The 16,116-nt window shown below is 41.4% G+C and overlaps 1 protein-coding gene across 10 annotated transcripts in view; it reads left to right on the top strand.

Annotated features, from left to right (window-relative positions):
* The window catches only part of ANKS1B (ankyrin repeat and sterile alpha motif domain containing 1B), a 1,178,069-nt gene that overhangs the window by 1,088,957 nt on the left and 72,996 nt on the right, over positions 1-16,116 (top strand). The gene's annotated exons all lie outside the window — the stretch shown is intronic.

Here is a 16,116-nt window from a genome sequence, read left to right as displayed (position 1 = left end):
TTTACAGACAAAGGTCCGTCTAGTCAAAGCTATGATTTTTCCGGTAGTCATGTATGAATATGAGAGTTGAACCATAAAGAAACCTGAGTGCCGAAGAATTGATGCTTTTGAACTGTGGTGTTGGAGAAGACTCTTGAGAGTCCCTTGGACTGCAAGATCAAACCAGTCACTCCTAAAGGAAATCAGTCCTGAATATTCATTGGAAGGACTGATGCTGAAGCTGAAGCTCCAATCCTTTGGCCACCTGATGTGAAGAACTGACTCACTGTAAAAGACCCTGATGCTGGGAAAGATTGAAAGTGGCAAGAGAAGGGGACAACAGAGGATGAAAAGGCTGGAGGGCATCACCAACTCGATGGACATGAGTTTGTATAAGCTCCGGGAGTCGGTGATAGACGGAGAAGCCTGATGTCCTACAGTCCATGGGGTCAAAAAGAGTTGGACACGACTGAGTGACTGAACTGAACTGAACTCCAGGTGTACAGCACAGTATGAGTTATACATACGTGTATACATATCTGTTCTTTTTCAGATGCTTTTCCCTTATAGGTTATTACAAAATATTGAGTATAGTTCCCTGGGCTGTACAGTAGGTCCTTGTTGGTTATCTATTTTATGTGTAATAGTGTATATGTGCTAATCTCCTCTTCCTAATTTATCTCCTCCCCATGTTCCCCTTTGGTGATCGTAAGTTTGTTTTCTGCATCTGTTTCTGTTTTGTAGTGCGTTCATTATCTTTAGATTTCACATAGAAGTGACAGCATATGATATTTGTCTTTGGCTTGTTTTACTTAGTAGGATAATCTTTAGGTCCATCCGTGTTGCTGCATATGGTATTATTTAATTGTCTCTATGGCTGAGTAATATTCCACTGTGGTAATATTCCATTGTGTGAATGATAAAGAATATATGGTAATATCCATTCCATATCCATCAAGTGTCCTGTTGATGGACATTTAGGTTGCTCTCATGTCTTGGCTATTGTAAACAGTGCTGCTGAGAACATAAGGTGCAGATATCTTGGCGTATAGTTGATTTACAATGATGTGTTAGTTTCAGGTATACAGCAGAGTGAATCAGTCATATATATATATATATTATATATATACACGTACATATATATATATTCTTTTTTAGATTCTTTTCCCATATAAACCATTACAGAGTATTGAATAGCATTCCCTGTGCCATACAGTAGGTCCTTAGGATTGCAGGATTACATTGTAACTCTGTTTTTAATTTTTTAAGGAACCTCCTTACTGTTCTCCATAGTGGCAGTACCAATTTGCATTCCCACCAACATAGGAGGGTTCCTTTTTCTCCAGATCCTCTCCAGCATTTATTATTTATAGACTTTTTGATGATGGCCATTCTGACTAGAATGAAATAATACCTCATTGTGGTTTTGATTTTCATTTCTCTAATAATTAGCAACGTTGAACACTTTTTCATGTGCCGTTGGCCACCTGTATGTCTTCTTTGGAGAAATGTCTATTTAGGTCTTCTGCTTATTTTTTGATTGAATTGTTTATTTTTTTGATATTGAACTGTTAGTGTATTTTGGAAATTAATCCCTTGTTGCATCTTCTGCAAATATTTTCTTCCATTCTATAGGTTATCTTTTCACTTTGTTTATGATTTTCTTTGCTATGCAAAAGCTTTTAAGTTTAATTAGGTCCCATTTGTTTATTTTTGTTTTTATTTTCATTCCTCTAGGAGGTAGATCTAAAAGGATTGCTGTGATTTATGTCAGTGTTCTGCTTATGTTTTCCTTTATGAGTTTTACAGTATCCGCTCACATTTAGGTTTTTAATCCATTTTTGAGTTTCTGCAGTGTTTATTTGTTGATCCTCTTGTGGGAACTCCTCCCTGAACGTCTTGGGAGAGCTCTGTCTTCCTGCCATGTTTGTGAAAAGCTTTGTATGTGGGTGTGGAGTTTATTGCTCAGAGAGAGAAGTTCGTACCTGTGGGGACCTCTCCAGTGAATGGATGCTGCTTCCTTAGCAGCTTCTTCAGTTGGAGTTTTGATTTGGTTTCTTTCTGACTCTGTGATCTGTATCAAGACATGTGATTTCTCTAACTTTAGTTTCCCTGTCTTTAAAACATAGATAAAGACTGCCTCACAGGTTTGTGTGAATCAGATAATTGTTGTGAAAGTATATTCTAAACTATGAATCATTATTGGTACATATAGATAGATGTATGACTCAGTTCAGATATATCCTCTATCAGTCCCTAACTCAAAGGTCCCTGGTTCATAGTAGGACCAGTTAATAACAAAAGCGTTAGGTAAGTGGTCAGAGTGGTAACAATCTATAAAGACCACCCTTTTGTTCCAGTATTATACAGGCTTAGAATATATATTGAGAATGAAATTTGAACTTTCCTCCTTGTTATGTTAATTGTATGCATATGAAGGCCGCCACAGAGTATCTCTCATGATGGAAAAGGGATCTGTGAGATGATCACAAAGCAAGTGAAAGCAGAGGAGAGCTGGAAGAGTTCTCTGCAAATTAAGGGTACAAAAGTATGAGGCAAAGGATATCTTCCAGTAATAACACGTTATTATTGTAGTGTGGTAAGGGAAAACATTAAGCAAGAAAGAAAGGATTGTTTTTTCCTTAAATGAATCTTACAACTTGAAATAACCAAGTACACAAAATTGTCAACTAGAGAAGCATAGATATCCCCAAAATCCATGAGGTAAACACTGAGCCAGCCTCTGGGCACGAAGATAGTAATTTATTCTTCTGTACTTTCCCTGAGAGAAAAAGCCTGGTCTTCCTAGGTTCTACCCACTGCTCTTATGTGATGGAATTTATAGAATCAGCCTTCAAAAAATGGCACAACTGTTTTGAAAAGAACAGCATTTTACAAAGTGATTTCTCACCCCCCATGAAACAAGTTTTATTACTGAGTTACATTAGATTTTTTGAAATGTCCATAAGTTAGTGGCTAGTTTTTAATTTCGATTTTTATCACTTCACTGCTGCTGCTAAGTCACTTCAGTCGTGTCCAACTCTGTGCGACCCCATAGATGGCAGCCCACCAGGCTCCCCCATCCCTGGGATTCTCCAGGCAAGAGTACTGGAGTGGGTTGTCATATCACTTCACTACTACTTAGAAAAACTCAGCATGTCCATGACTTCAAAAATTTTTATGAAGGTCTTGGAAGAATAACTCCTAATACTTCACTACAGACAGATAATGTATAACTCAAAAAAGAAGGTTAAGAATAAACTCCATAAGCTCTTCCATCAGGAGCTCTCAGGAGCTTGTTGGGCAGACAAACTAACACCCAGCTTCATTGATAACTTGGGATGATGATGATATCTGTGCCCCATTTCAAGCCAGAAACTCTGGACCATCAGCCATCTATTCCCAAAGGCATCATGCCAAGCAAAAGTGCAAAATAGTGCTCTCATACCTGGAACTGAAATCTGATGTGTTGCACACCTAGTTTATTATTGTGGATGGTTAATTGCCTCTTCTCAACATATATGCTACTCTCCCCATGACAGTTTTGGTGCTGGAAACTCCAATATGATTAGCATCTTACAGGCAACATTGAATGTTACTGTCTATCCTGTACCACAGTCAAAAAAATAATGAGGAGAACTTGGAGAATCACTCAGATGGCTTCCCCTTCAGGCTCTGATACTCCTCTTACAACTCTCGATTCTTTTTTTAATATAAATTTATTTATTTTAATTTGAGGTTAATTACTTTCTTGCTTCTTTCATTCTCTGTCCATTTCATCAGTGAAGCAAATTAGACAACCAGGAGTTTGTTCTGATCTATGCCATCAGACCTAAACACCTCCGGTCACTTGTGATGCCACCACCTCCCCTTCTGTGCTGGTACTTAACCAAGAGGAATGTTTCCAATGAAAACCAGAGCACAGATTTTTAAAAAGACATAAACAGAAAAGGTCCTATTTTCAACTGAATATGTAAGAAATCTGACAATATATGAAAAACCCTATTTTAGTGGAATTGATCTTGTGATATTTAGTGGAGCCTTAGGCTGGCTGACACTAGCAGCTTGTTCACAAAGAGGCACACCAGGCTATTTTTCTCCACTTGTTAAATTTTCAGAATGTTCCTCATTAGATTCAGTCCAGTTCCTGGGTCCGCAGGTCAACGTTGGCTGTTATAATGTGACCTTGATACATTTTCAAGTGGTATGAGAATTCTCTTATTCTTCTCCTTCTTCCTCTTCTTTTTCCAGTATTAAAGAAAATAAAGAGGTTTTTAATGTCTAGGGGAAATAGGGCTTATTGAGCAATCCTATCACAGTAACTTCGTTCATGTATGAGTGAAGCAATAAATCAGCAGAGACTCTGCTGAGTGCACGCAGGTAACAGAAATCCAGCTCAAGCATGAAAGGGCGCATATTTGGGTCATTTTTGCTACACAGTCCTGGTAGCCTGGGTTCAGGTGCTCACTTGATGTCTTGGTCTTAGACTCCTCTTGTCTCAGCTCTGTTGTCCTCTGGGTTGGCTCTTTTCTCAAGCAGGCTTTTTCTACATGAGGGGAGTTTCAAGTCCAATTCCTGTTACACTCGAAAACCTGTGAGAAAGAGGGCTTATCTAACCAAGAGTTCTCCCAGAAAGACCCAGGATTGAGTCCCATTGGTTCAGATCAACCTGGATCTGGTTTGGATCATTTATCTGCCTTGAGCTAACACACAGGAGTGTGTGTGTGTGTGTGTGTGTGTGTGTCTGTGTGTGTGTGTGTGTGTGTGTGTGGTGTGTGAGATGTGATTAGCCAGGAGCATGTGTGTGTGTGTGTGTGTGTGTGTGTGTGTGTGTGTGGTGGTGTGTGTGAGATGTGATTAGCCAGTCCTAGGTCACGTGCCTAGAGATGGCTTTAGCTCCACCAGAACCACAGGAACTGAGGGGTGAGAAGGGAGGCTCCTCCCGTTGACAGGCTATTATGACCAGAAGTGACAGTGGTTTCTGGGCCAATAGAGATAGCAGTGGTGAGCACTTCAGTAAACCCACTCTGACTTCCAAATTCTGAAAATGTTTGATGGAAAATTATTATATTATTAATCCACGCCTGACCTGCTACAGTCCATGGGGTTACAGAGTCGGATACAGCTGAGCGACTGGACAGCAGCAATACACGAATATTACTTTCATTTTTGTGTACTTAATTTGAGGAGCTTTTAAAAAATAACATGTACACTTATGGCGGATTCAAGTCAATGTATGGCAAAACCAATACAGTATTGTAAAGTAAAATAAATTAATTAAATTTAAAAAATAAAATACTAACATAAAAAAATAAATAAAATAATATATTTGAAGTAATCAGATCAGGGTTAAAAACCCTATCTCTAATATCTAATACCTCTGTAACCTTGAACAAGCCTCTCAGCTACTCAGGGCCTTGGTTTTCTCTTCCTAAAGTAAGATTATTGCCCCCTCCCATCACTGTTGTGAGGCACAAGTAAAGTAGTAGTTGTCAAGTATTTAACAAACTGTATAGCTCTACATTTGGGTGGTTTGGGATATTATTATTATTTTGAGATAGCTCTAACTTCCTTCTTTTCTGTGCTTTTTCAACTTCAACTGGGAATGAATGCATTCTAAAATAAAGCTCATAACTTTTAGCTGTGTTTTACAAAAGTATTTCTATTTTCCAGCTGGTAAACCCCAAACTAATACCTCTCCACTGATATGGAAACAACAGTTCTTAGGACTATAAGCACTGTACCAGAACTTCCTATCTGTATTATAACCTAGTTAGTATTGAAGCTCTTTGGAGAGGATTTGTGGATGATTCCATACTTAAATACTTTATGAGTTAACATGTATTAAAATATGCCCTTATATGTTAAAACATTTTATTTCTGTTATAGTAGAGTCTATGTGGGCTATGTAGAGGTGAGACCTGACTCTTCCTTATTTTTTAATTCCCTATAATAATCATCCCATACTTATCAGATTATACAAGGTTTTTAGGCACTGCAAAAGCCACAGGTTTTTTAAGATTTATTTTAATTAGAGGATAAGTACTTTTATAGTGTTGTGTTGGTTTCTGCCATACAACAACATGAATCAGCTATAAATATATATCACTTGAATCCTCAGAGCCAGGCTGAGGACCGTGAACTGCCTACCAGCTCTGAGCTAGGCAGGTGATTAATTCATTGTCATCATCCTCAGAGCCAGCACTGATTAGTACAGCTTTATAATGAGGAAGTCAAGGCACAGAGGGTTTATGCTGTTGGCCCAAGACCACAAAGGTTGTAAGAAGCAGAGTCAGTACTTGAACCCAAGCTGTCTAGCTTCAGAGCCTGTGCTTTAACCACTGTGATGATGAACCCCTGGGTTGTATCTACACAGCAGACATGCTGCTGCTGCTAAGTCGCTTCAGTTGTGTCCGACTCTGTGCGACCCCATAGACGGCAGCCCACCAGGCTCCTCTGTCCATGGGATTCTCCAGGCAAGAACACTGGAGTGGGTTGCCATTTCCTTCTCCACACAGCAGACATGACACATTCTAAAAACTCTAGAACCCCAAGAGGCTCCAGTACAATGTTTTGAGACTTTTGACATATTCTGCGAGTAATATTTAATACTTTATGTAAAATCACTTGTAGTAGAGACTTGAATCTCTAAGGTGGTGTGGACAGACATTATATTTGAAGAGAATCCTTTGCTCTTGATATCCAACATTTTATTCTTTACAAATCAAGGGGAGTAAAGAGTAGCTTCATGAAATCAATTGCAAAATTATGTGTTCTCCACCTTTCTGTATGGATCTCTACTCTGAGGCTTGAATGCAGCCTCACAGGAATTTACAGTAACTTGCGTTCTCTATATACATTTATGGCTAAAAGTTTCTTCTGTGCTCCTATTAAAGAAAACCAGAGAACTTTAGGGTGAGAAGGGGCCAGAAAAGTATCCAGTCCTGTGACTTGATGCAGCACCCCCTCCAACACAGCCTTAGTAAACAGCCACAAGTTTATACCTCTACTTGTCTCTGTAAGGCCGCCCCTACTTTGTGAGGCAGCCAGCCCCATCATCACTGAATAAGTTCTAATTAATAGGACTTTTGCCTTATAGCATATTGAAATTAGCCCCCTTAAAATTCCCACATAGTCAGTTAATGCTATCTTCTGAAAACACGAAGAGTAAATCTACTCCCTCTTGCTGTGAGTAGTGAAGACTAAAGACTCTGTGATGTCTTTCCTTTGCTATATTAACCACTTCCAGCTCTTGCCAATATCTTTCTGATAAGAGGGATATGGGCTACACAGCTTTCTGATTCCCCAGCTCTGGTCATGTCAGTTTCATTGATGTTCATGCTTACCATTGGGATACTATTAATTCTTGTTGAACTTTTCTATGAAAATGCTTTAGTCTTTTTCAGTGGCCATGAGCCATGCCTCCCTTCTCAGGCCTCAAAAGTGTTGTGTGTGTGTGTGTGTGTGTGTGTGTGTGTGTGTGTGTGTGTGTTTAACCTTAATGCAGGATCTTACATTTACGTTATTCTTTTGCAGGTCGAACAGTTTTATCAAGTAATAAATCCTATTCTGTCAGTGCCTTTTTAGAACTTGGTCAATGCTCAACATGTCACTGATTCTTCCCAAGTATGTAATGTGCTGATTTTAAAAGCACACCTCAAAAAATGTACCTATCAGGTAACTCCTCTAGTGTGTTGACTTCAGTGTTGAACAGGGCAGACCTGAGGAAATACCTGTGTAGCCTTCCATTAGAGACCTCTTAGGTTGGCATCATTCAAGATGATCATTCAAGCAGACCTTGTTTTCCCATATATTCCACAAGGATAAAATGAGGAAATAGTGGGGTCTTGATAAGTATCAATGAATGAATGGCTTTGTCCAATACCCCCTTTTTTTAACTTCTTGGCTGCACCATGCAGCAAGTGCAATCTTACTTCCCCAACCAGGGATCAAACCAGCCCCCCCTGCAGTGGAAGCTCGGAGTCTTAAGTGCTGGCCTACCAGGGAAGTACCTCCAACACCTCTTTTTCACTAGAGGCAGAAAGCAGTGTTGAGTATACAGTTTGTAAATGGGTTCAAATTCCTAAAAATGACATCCTCGATTTACAAGAAAGGAGCATGATTTATATTTTAAAGCAATGTTACTGGCAAAGAACAATTTTTACTTTGCAAAATCGAATTTCTTTGCAGCAGTTCATGTTATGATAAAAAGCTGACTGCTGCTGTTCTGAATGAGTGATTAATATTTCTGCTAATGGCCCTGAAAAATGTTTGTGTCGGGAGTAGCCAGACTTGGAGGTAGAACAAGTAAAATAGTCCATATTGCAAGAAACAGCATGATCCCAATTGACTTAAATTTCCTGCAACATCCAGGGAACCTGGGGCGCTGTACAATAAGATCTGAATTGTACAGTGTTCTGCTTTTGTTCCTCTGCTCTGTTTTTTTTCCTTGTGAAGAGATTTCATAAATTTCATAAATAATCCTATAATGTCATTTAGGTCTACAACTGTCATATTAGGGAATGCAGGTTATGTATTATCTCTGCAAATGAATAACAGGTCACATAGCTTTAGTTCTCTCCTGTTTTGGCAGTCAAGAGCTTACTTTATGTGCTGTCAGCACCAGAGTCAGAATTTAGAGGGAAAGAGGGAAGAAAGCGAGGAAGGGGGAGGAGAAGAGGGGGAATAGAAGGAGAGAGGGAGGAAGTGGGAGAGGAAGTTGTAACTTTGCAGGCAGCAAGTACTGTCAGACTTCGTATCATGTCAGGGTACTAATGATGAGACCAAATGTGGTGTTTACTTCCACTTTTGCTAGGTCGATTCATTCTGATGCCAGCAATAATGGGTCACACATGGGAAAATGACTGTTGGCCTGCTTTTTCACTTCCAGCAGGTGATTACTGATCTGTCCCAGAATGTCCCTGATACAGGGACAAGGTCATATACATGAAGGTGTGAGAAGACTGCTCTTTAAGAAAGGGAAAAAATGACGGGGAGCAGGATTTTTTTTTTTTAGTCCAGTATTCCCTGCAAATAAAATAGTTGACTCAAAACCTTTTACAAAAAGAGTCAGTGGTAAGAAAGCCTGAACTTGAGACGTTCCCAGCGTAGTTGAAAAGAAAGAATCACATATAGTTGTTACAGGGGCGTGTACACATCACGAAGCTCACCTGAGAGGAGAGGAAGAGAATGGCTCCGTCTATGATGGTGGGACAGAATAAGGTGCTGGCCTGCGGCTTCTGGGTAACTCAGGAGAGACAAAAGGTTCTGGTTTCTGACTTCCAGGCAAGGTTCTGAGAGTGCCCACGGAAGAGGAGACCACAGGGGCCATCACCGCTGAAGAAAAGATGCATGCGAGGTGTTTGGTGTGTGGTTCCTTGGCTGAACTGAATTTTTCTGACTCCATCCTTTGACAGGTCTCACCTCGTTTTGGGCTCTGCTCAAGGAGCTGCTGAGTTTTCTGGCTGCTGACCGAGGCTCCCTTTGTTAGGGTGCCCTTTTTTCTTTTGCCTTTGAAGCTGTTTTGTTCTCTCTTCAAGTTTGTTTTTGTTTTATTTTAGAAGCGCTGTCATCTGAGAGAAGAAATGGACTTCATTACTCTTTTAACTTTCACTCTGAACCTTTCCTATTTCTTGTTGGACTCTTTCTGGTCCATTTCTGAACACCCCGAAGTGTGAAAGAATTATGACAGACATAAGAGAAACAGAGGGAAAGCTTTTTTTTTCAGGGCTAGAACAAGGCAGAAAATTTCATCTCTGATGGAATCTGACCAGAGGGCTCTATTCATACAAGTTTCTTTATTAAACTGGCTACACAGCATCAGCAGACACATGGAAGGTTTTCAGTGCCTAATTGATGTTACTGAGCAGGTGGAGCTGTCACAGACTTGCTCCTTCCAAGACCTGCCATCAGCTTCTGAATCCCAGTTGACTCCGGGTCCTGACAAAAGAAAATGGATCATGTCCATAGCAATGCCTGTTCTGTAAGCATTGACTGAAAGCAGGGCTGACCCCTACTCACATTGTGAGCCATGCCTTGTACCCCATAGATGAAAAGTAATTGTCTGTGAATGAATGTCAGGGTGCCAGGAAGACAGGTTCTTATACTCTAAACTTTTTCCCCCATTTTCAGTTTGCACTTGAAAGAATAATCCCTTTGTAGCATGGAAAGCATAAACTTAATTTGGGTATAACATGCTGGGTGCTTGGGGAAGGCTCCTCTGGGAAGGCAACCCTGGAGTAGAAGGTGAGTGAGGGATTTGGTCATGCAGCATCTGGAGAAGGGGAAACAAGTGCAGAGGCTTTGATACAAGAGTGCGCTTTGCTGTCCACAAAGTGTGAACAGGAGGAAGAGCGGTGAGGCAGGGCAGGGGTAACAGAGGATGGAGTTCCTTGCAGGCCCATTATTAGGACTGAATTTTCTTCTGAGTAAAATGGAGCAGAGCAGCATGATCCAGCCTTCATTTTAAATGGATCGTTTTGGCTGTTGTATTAAGAATCAGCACAGCAGGACCAAGGATGAGAGCAGTGAAACCAGTGTAGAAGCTAATGGAAGAATCCAAGTGAAAAAAGGTAGTGTCTTGGACCAACTAGGGATAGGACGGTGAGATTTTAGAAGTAAATTCAGTAGGATTTGTGGCTGGATTGAATGTGAAAGGTGAGCAAGAGGATGACCCCAACTGGAAGAAGAGGGTTGCCATTTAGTGAAGTAAGACAGTTTATAGGAGAGAGGTCATTTGAAGCTTGGTTTGGGGCATTTAATTTAAGGTTAAGATGCTTTATTAATCATCAAGATTAAGAGAAGTGTTAAGAAGGCTGGGTCTCTGCCTCTGGAGTTCAGAGGAAAGGTTTGGGCTGGAGACATAAATTTGGGCATCAGGATAGGATGAGACCACCTGGTAAAGCCAGAAGTAAAGCATTAAGGACTTATACTGCAGGGGTCAGAGGATGATCAGGTCACGGTAACCAGCAGAGGAGCTAGGAAATGGGAGGAGTGATCAAGTGTCAGATGGTCAAGGAAAATGAACAGCTGGATTTGACAAAATGAAGAACAGTGGTTTCAGTAGAGTGGGCTCACGTGAGGAGAGGAAAGGGGAAGCAAAGACCATATAGATAGCTCTCGGGGCCTTTGCTTTCAAAGGACAGAAATTGAGCAGGAGCTCAGGTAAAATATTGGGTCAAGGGAAGGGGCTTATTTGCTTTTAATGGGAGATGTTTCAGTACTTACCACAAATGTTAAAAAACAGACAATGAGGAAGAGAGAACTTACTGTAAATTACCAGGTTACCACCGATTGAGCAAAAAAGAAGTCGACCTTTAGGAGAAAGACTTTGGAGATAGATAATATTCTCTTTAGTTTGTTATTAGATTTGAATGCAAATGCGTTGTATTTTCTGAACTGTACTCATGGTAACCTGAGGTATTTGGTGGTAACAAGAACAGGATGTGTGTTATATTAGAAAAAACGTTTCCAGAGTCAGGAGAGAGGTCTGAACTTGAGATAAAATTATGCACCTCCAAAAGTGTGCTGACTTCATCACCAAAGAAATAAATATTAAATTATTGATATCTCAGTTCTAAGATTTCTATCCCTTTAATTAACCCCCATTTATTTGGATTTCATGGTAATTCAAATTCAGATCAACTAAATTAGCCTTTGCGATGTATGAGAAAAAGGAACTGAGAGAAAATTAATAAGCATATGAAATTGCAAAGGCTGTTTACCATCCTTTTACAGAACTGTTTCCAGGCTCCTACAAGCAGCCCGTTAGCAGATAGGTCTGCTAATTACAGATGTTCCTCTCTTTTCAACAAAGTCAGCAGCTCTTTTTCAGCCTTTATCAGGAAAAAATGAGACCGTCTCTAACAAGAAGTCTGCAAGGTTAATCTCTGATGCATTTTGCCAGAAGTGTGTTAGCAGTGATGTAGTTTACTGAGGGCCCAAGTGGCAGCAACAAAGTAGATCGACTAAAAATTATAACGAGGAGAGTAATTAATGTTTCCATGGTGCTTGGTCATTTGCCAAGAAATACTGAACACATTCTGTGATTCCATTCACTCAGTCAATACGTTTGACAGCTTCTGTATTTCAGGTCCTAGAAACCTAGTTGTGAAAAAGTTCCCTTTTGCGTGAAGCTTAACATGAGCTGCACAACAACCTGGTGAAATAAGTAGGCCGAGTGCTATTATTAATCTTTTCAGATGAGGATATTCTAATGTTTAATTAAAACTTAGATTTAACTCACTTCTGTTCTAGGAATTTGGGCCCCAGCTAAAATTTTATCACTAGTATTTTCTTTCTCAAAGCTTTTGAACACTCAGTACTTCAATACATGTTGTACCCTGAAATTTTATCTTCATAAATATAGTGGAGGAGAAGAGGGGGTCAGAGGATGAGATGGCTGGATGGCATCACCAATGCAAAGGATAGGAACTTGGGCAAACTTCAGGAGATGGTGAGGGACAGAGAGGCCTGGCATGCTGCAGTCCATGGGATTGCAAAGAGTCGGACATGACTGGGTGACTGAACAACAACAAATATAATGAAATTCTGCAGGGGAAGCTCTTTTGCATTTAAAAAATTCATTCCATCACTCAGTCTGATAACCATGTGTCTGGAAGAGCCATTCCATGTTATGAAGACACCAGTTAGAGCTGGTCTTAAGTTACTACTCTAGGAGCGTGATCAAGTCTTCACTGTCATCAAAATTGGCTTCTCTGGTGGCTCAGTGGTAAAGAATCCTGCCAGGACAGGAGACGTGGGTTTGATCCCTGAGTTGGGAAGATCCCCTGGAGAAGGAAATGGCTACCCACCCCACTATTCTTGCCTGGGAAATCCCATGGACAGAGGAGTCTGGCAGGCTACAATCCATAGGGTTGCAAAAGAGTTGGACACAACTTAGTGACTAAACAGCAACAGCAATCATCAAAGTTAGTGTGATAGCTGACATGTGTCAGCTTTTTAAAAAAACAACCTCCGTAACATACTATTAACTGCCTTTATTTTAAACTGTTTTTAAAATCTGACTTTTTACCACTTGCATTGAGGCACATAAATATTAGAAATGAGAACATATTTAAAGTTTGCACACAGGTTTTAAATGAAAAACAGTTATTGTAACTTCGTTAAAAGGTATATATGCCACATAGGAACTCTCTTCGGTGTATATGACTGGAGATAGGTTTTATTTCTTCATTGAAAAAATCTTACACAGATTTTTAAAAAATAAAATAATTGTGGCACAAGACCCTCTCTTTCCTCCTTGACTCTCTGGTAACTTCTGTGACTGTTGGGAGATATATTCACGTAACAGGATGCTAAGGGGGAGCTTTCCCGTAGGCTCTAAGTACTGCACGTTCTAAAGAGAGAGCTGCTGGTAATGGAGCCTGACTCCCTCCTTGGAGTTGACCAACAGGTGGTGAGTCCTGTCCTGCATCGTCAGCTGCCTGTGCATAGAGGCAGAAGATTGCTGCTGGGAGGGTGGGGAACGCAGGTCAGAAGAATGTCTGCGCCACAGTGGAAGGAGCTGAGGCTTTCCCTCCCTTCCCAGGGGAGGGGAGAGAGCACATGCCTGGGCAACACAAGCCTGGGGAGAAGGGTTCCAAGGGTAACGTTCACCCAGAGTGGGGCAACCTGGCATCTCTCTCCGTCAGTGGACTTCTGGGAGCAGACACGTGTAGACCAGCCTGAACTGAGGAAGAGAGACCTGGAGGGAAGTGTCCTGGCAGAGAGAGGAGTGGTTTCAGAGCCGCGTGCTCTGCATGGCGCCGATGTAGGTGTGTGTGGTGTGGGTGGGCATTCAGGAAGAGGCTGGGCTTCTGTGTGCTCCCCTGCCTCCCACCCAAGGGGTGTGCGTGTGTCCTAGGAAGGTTGAGTAGGGGTCAGAGAAAGTCACCCTAGAGCCAGATTTCTCACATCAGGAACAGTGCTATCCGGACCCCACGCCCTTCCCAACAGAGCCCTCCAGAGAACCTGCGTGGATACAGTAGAATCCAGGGCCAGGCAGCTCCTACAGGAGGGGTCAGAGACCAAGTTAGTGTTACCCTGGTCAGCAGACAACCAGCAGAGAGAATTCAGCCACTGCCAGATAAGAAAGGGGCCCTTGTCCTTCTCCCCAGCGAAGTGCATGAAGGAGGTAGAGCTTGGGGTGGGAGGGCTCCAAGGTGGGCTCTACTGCCCCACCAGGTGTGTGATGAGGAAGAGCAACGTTTGAATCATATATGATATTGGAGTATGGCCCATCTGGGGGTCATGATTGGAAAATAGAACATGAAGGTATCTGCACCCCGTGTGGAGTTGAGACTTTCTTAAACTGACTCCATTTATATGTATTTCTTTCAGGATTAGTAAACAGATTCCATGTAACTGAATAGCCCCTCCGCCTTCTGGTGAAGTCATTACTGGGCTGGCACTCCTTCCCAGCCAGCTGACATGTAACACTTTCCTGTGTGACCTCAGCGAGCTACTGAACCTCTCTGGATGTCATTGTCCTCATCTGTCAGATGACAGGTGATCCCTGGGTTACTTCTGTCCCTAAAATTCTGTGAACGTTGTAGAAGATGTAATGTATGTAAAAGAATTAGCTCAAATCTGTGGGTGACAGTGCTTTAAGGGTGTCCTCGAAGTATGTTTGGTGCCAGTTAAGATGATAATCCTACTGAAGCATGGAGTTAATATATTTAAATCAGATGACAGCTATTGGAGACGAAGCTGGGAGTTTAATGACCCCAATGCTTAACTTGCTAGAGATTTAATTTTTGAAAAGTAGGAAGGGGTAGATGCCCGCCTGTGGAGAAAATGGCATGATGTTTAGGGCAGAAACTAAGAGCGGGGCTGCTTTTAAGTGAGAGGTGGTTGGAAGCACCTTTTGGTCAGACCCCAGGTATCTTACTTTCTGAACAGAATGCCAGTTACCTGACAGTCTGTCCCCAGCAAGCCATCCAGATGACAGAAGGGATGGAGAGCAAGATGTAGGTGGGTATGGAGCTGCGTTTGGAACTGGAGAAAGAGATGTTAAATTTATGGTGAGCGTTTCTGGGAGGGTGGAGGTGGGAGAAACATTTAGCCAGAGGAAAGCTTTCGTTTCCAGAATCCGCACTTGCTGGTGATAGGGTTCCTTGCTGGGTTTCTAAACCATACTGTGCTCGTGTTCTTATCTCCTTTCTGCACTGATCTTTGTATGCTCTGCTTGTGATTCTGGGGATGTTCACAGTGTTGGCTGAATAAGCTTAAGCGCTCTGCCATTTTCTGTGATTCGATTTCACAGCGTCTTTTAGGTGATGGAATTCAGGAAAAGAACTCTGTAAAGGTCAGGCCAGGAGCCTCGTTGGCTTATCTGGTGGTTTCTTCTGTAACTCCTGGGAGGCTTCTGGTTCATTGGGCATTTGATTCTAAGCAAACATTATTGCCTTTTAATAACTGTTGGATAATAATTATTGGATTGTTAATGGTGTGGTGGCGAGTCCAAAACATGGAGCTGACTCATTAGGCTCATAAAAAAGCAAATGCTGTTACCCAGAGTTTCTGGTGGGTAACAGAACTGAGCTTCCAGACCCCAACCCACCCCCCATTCCGCCTCCACGGTGCCCCCTCCACCACCACACGCTCCCACTGCCGGGCAGCAAATGGACACTTCTCCCCTTGTTAATCACAGAGTTTTGCCCTTGAGAACTCTGGAGGGGGAAAATATCTCCTAGGTTTCTCGAGCTGAGCAATGACTAAACTAGGAAAGTCGTTTTATTGCATTGTTTGCTCCTGGTCGTTTGCCTATATGAAAATAAAAACGTTTGGCCTGTGTTAAAGACTTTTTTCCTATCTTTCTTGAACTTCATGAAAATATTTATTCTATGAAATGAATGACGTGAAGGGGGAAAGTATTTCCATTCTCTTTGGCAAGTAGAAAAACACAGTTTGCTTTTTTCAAGATGTGAGTGGATTGGTAATTTCCTTTGACATAAAATTAATGCATAAATGGTCTTTTTTTTTCTCCCAGCCAACCCAAAATGTTTTTAAGCAAAAGAATGACTTGGAAGTCAATTATTAAACCTTGGGCACCTTAAAGTATTTTTTGAGTGTTCTTGTTGTTTTTCTAAGAAATGTGATTCTTTGCTCTTTATTATTTTCCTCCTTCCCTTCCTT

The sequence above is a fragment of the Ovis canadensis genome, chromosome 3 (assembly GCF_042477335.2).
Source record: "Ovis canadensis isolate MfBH-ARS-UI-01 breed Bighorn chromosome 3, ARS-UI_OviCan_v2, whole genome shotgun sequence".
NCBI lineage: Eukaryota > Metazoa > Chordata > Mammalia > Artiodactyla > Bovidae > Ovis > Ovis canadensis.
This window is presented reverse-complemented; position numbering and strand designations above follow the sequence as displayed.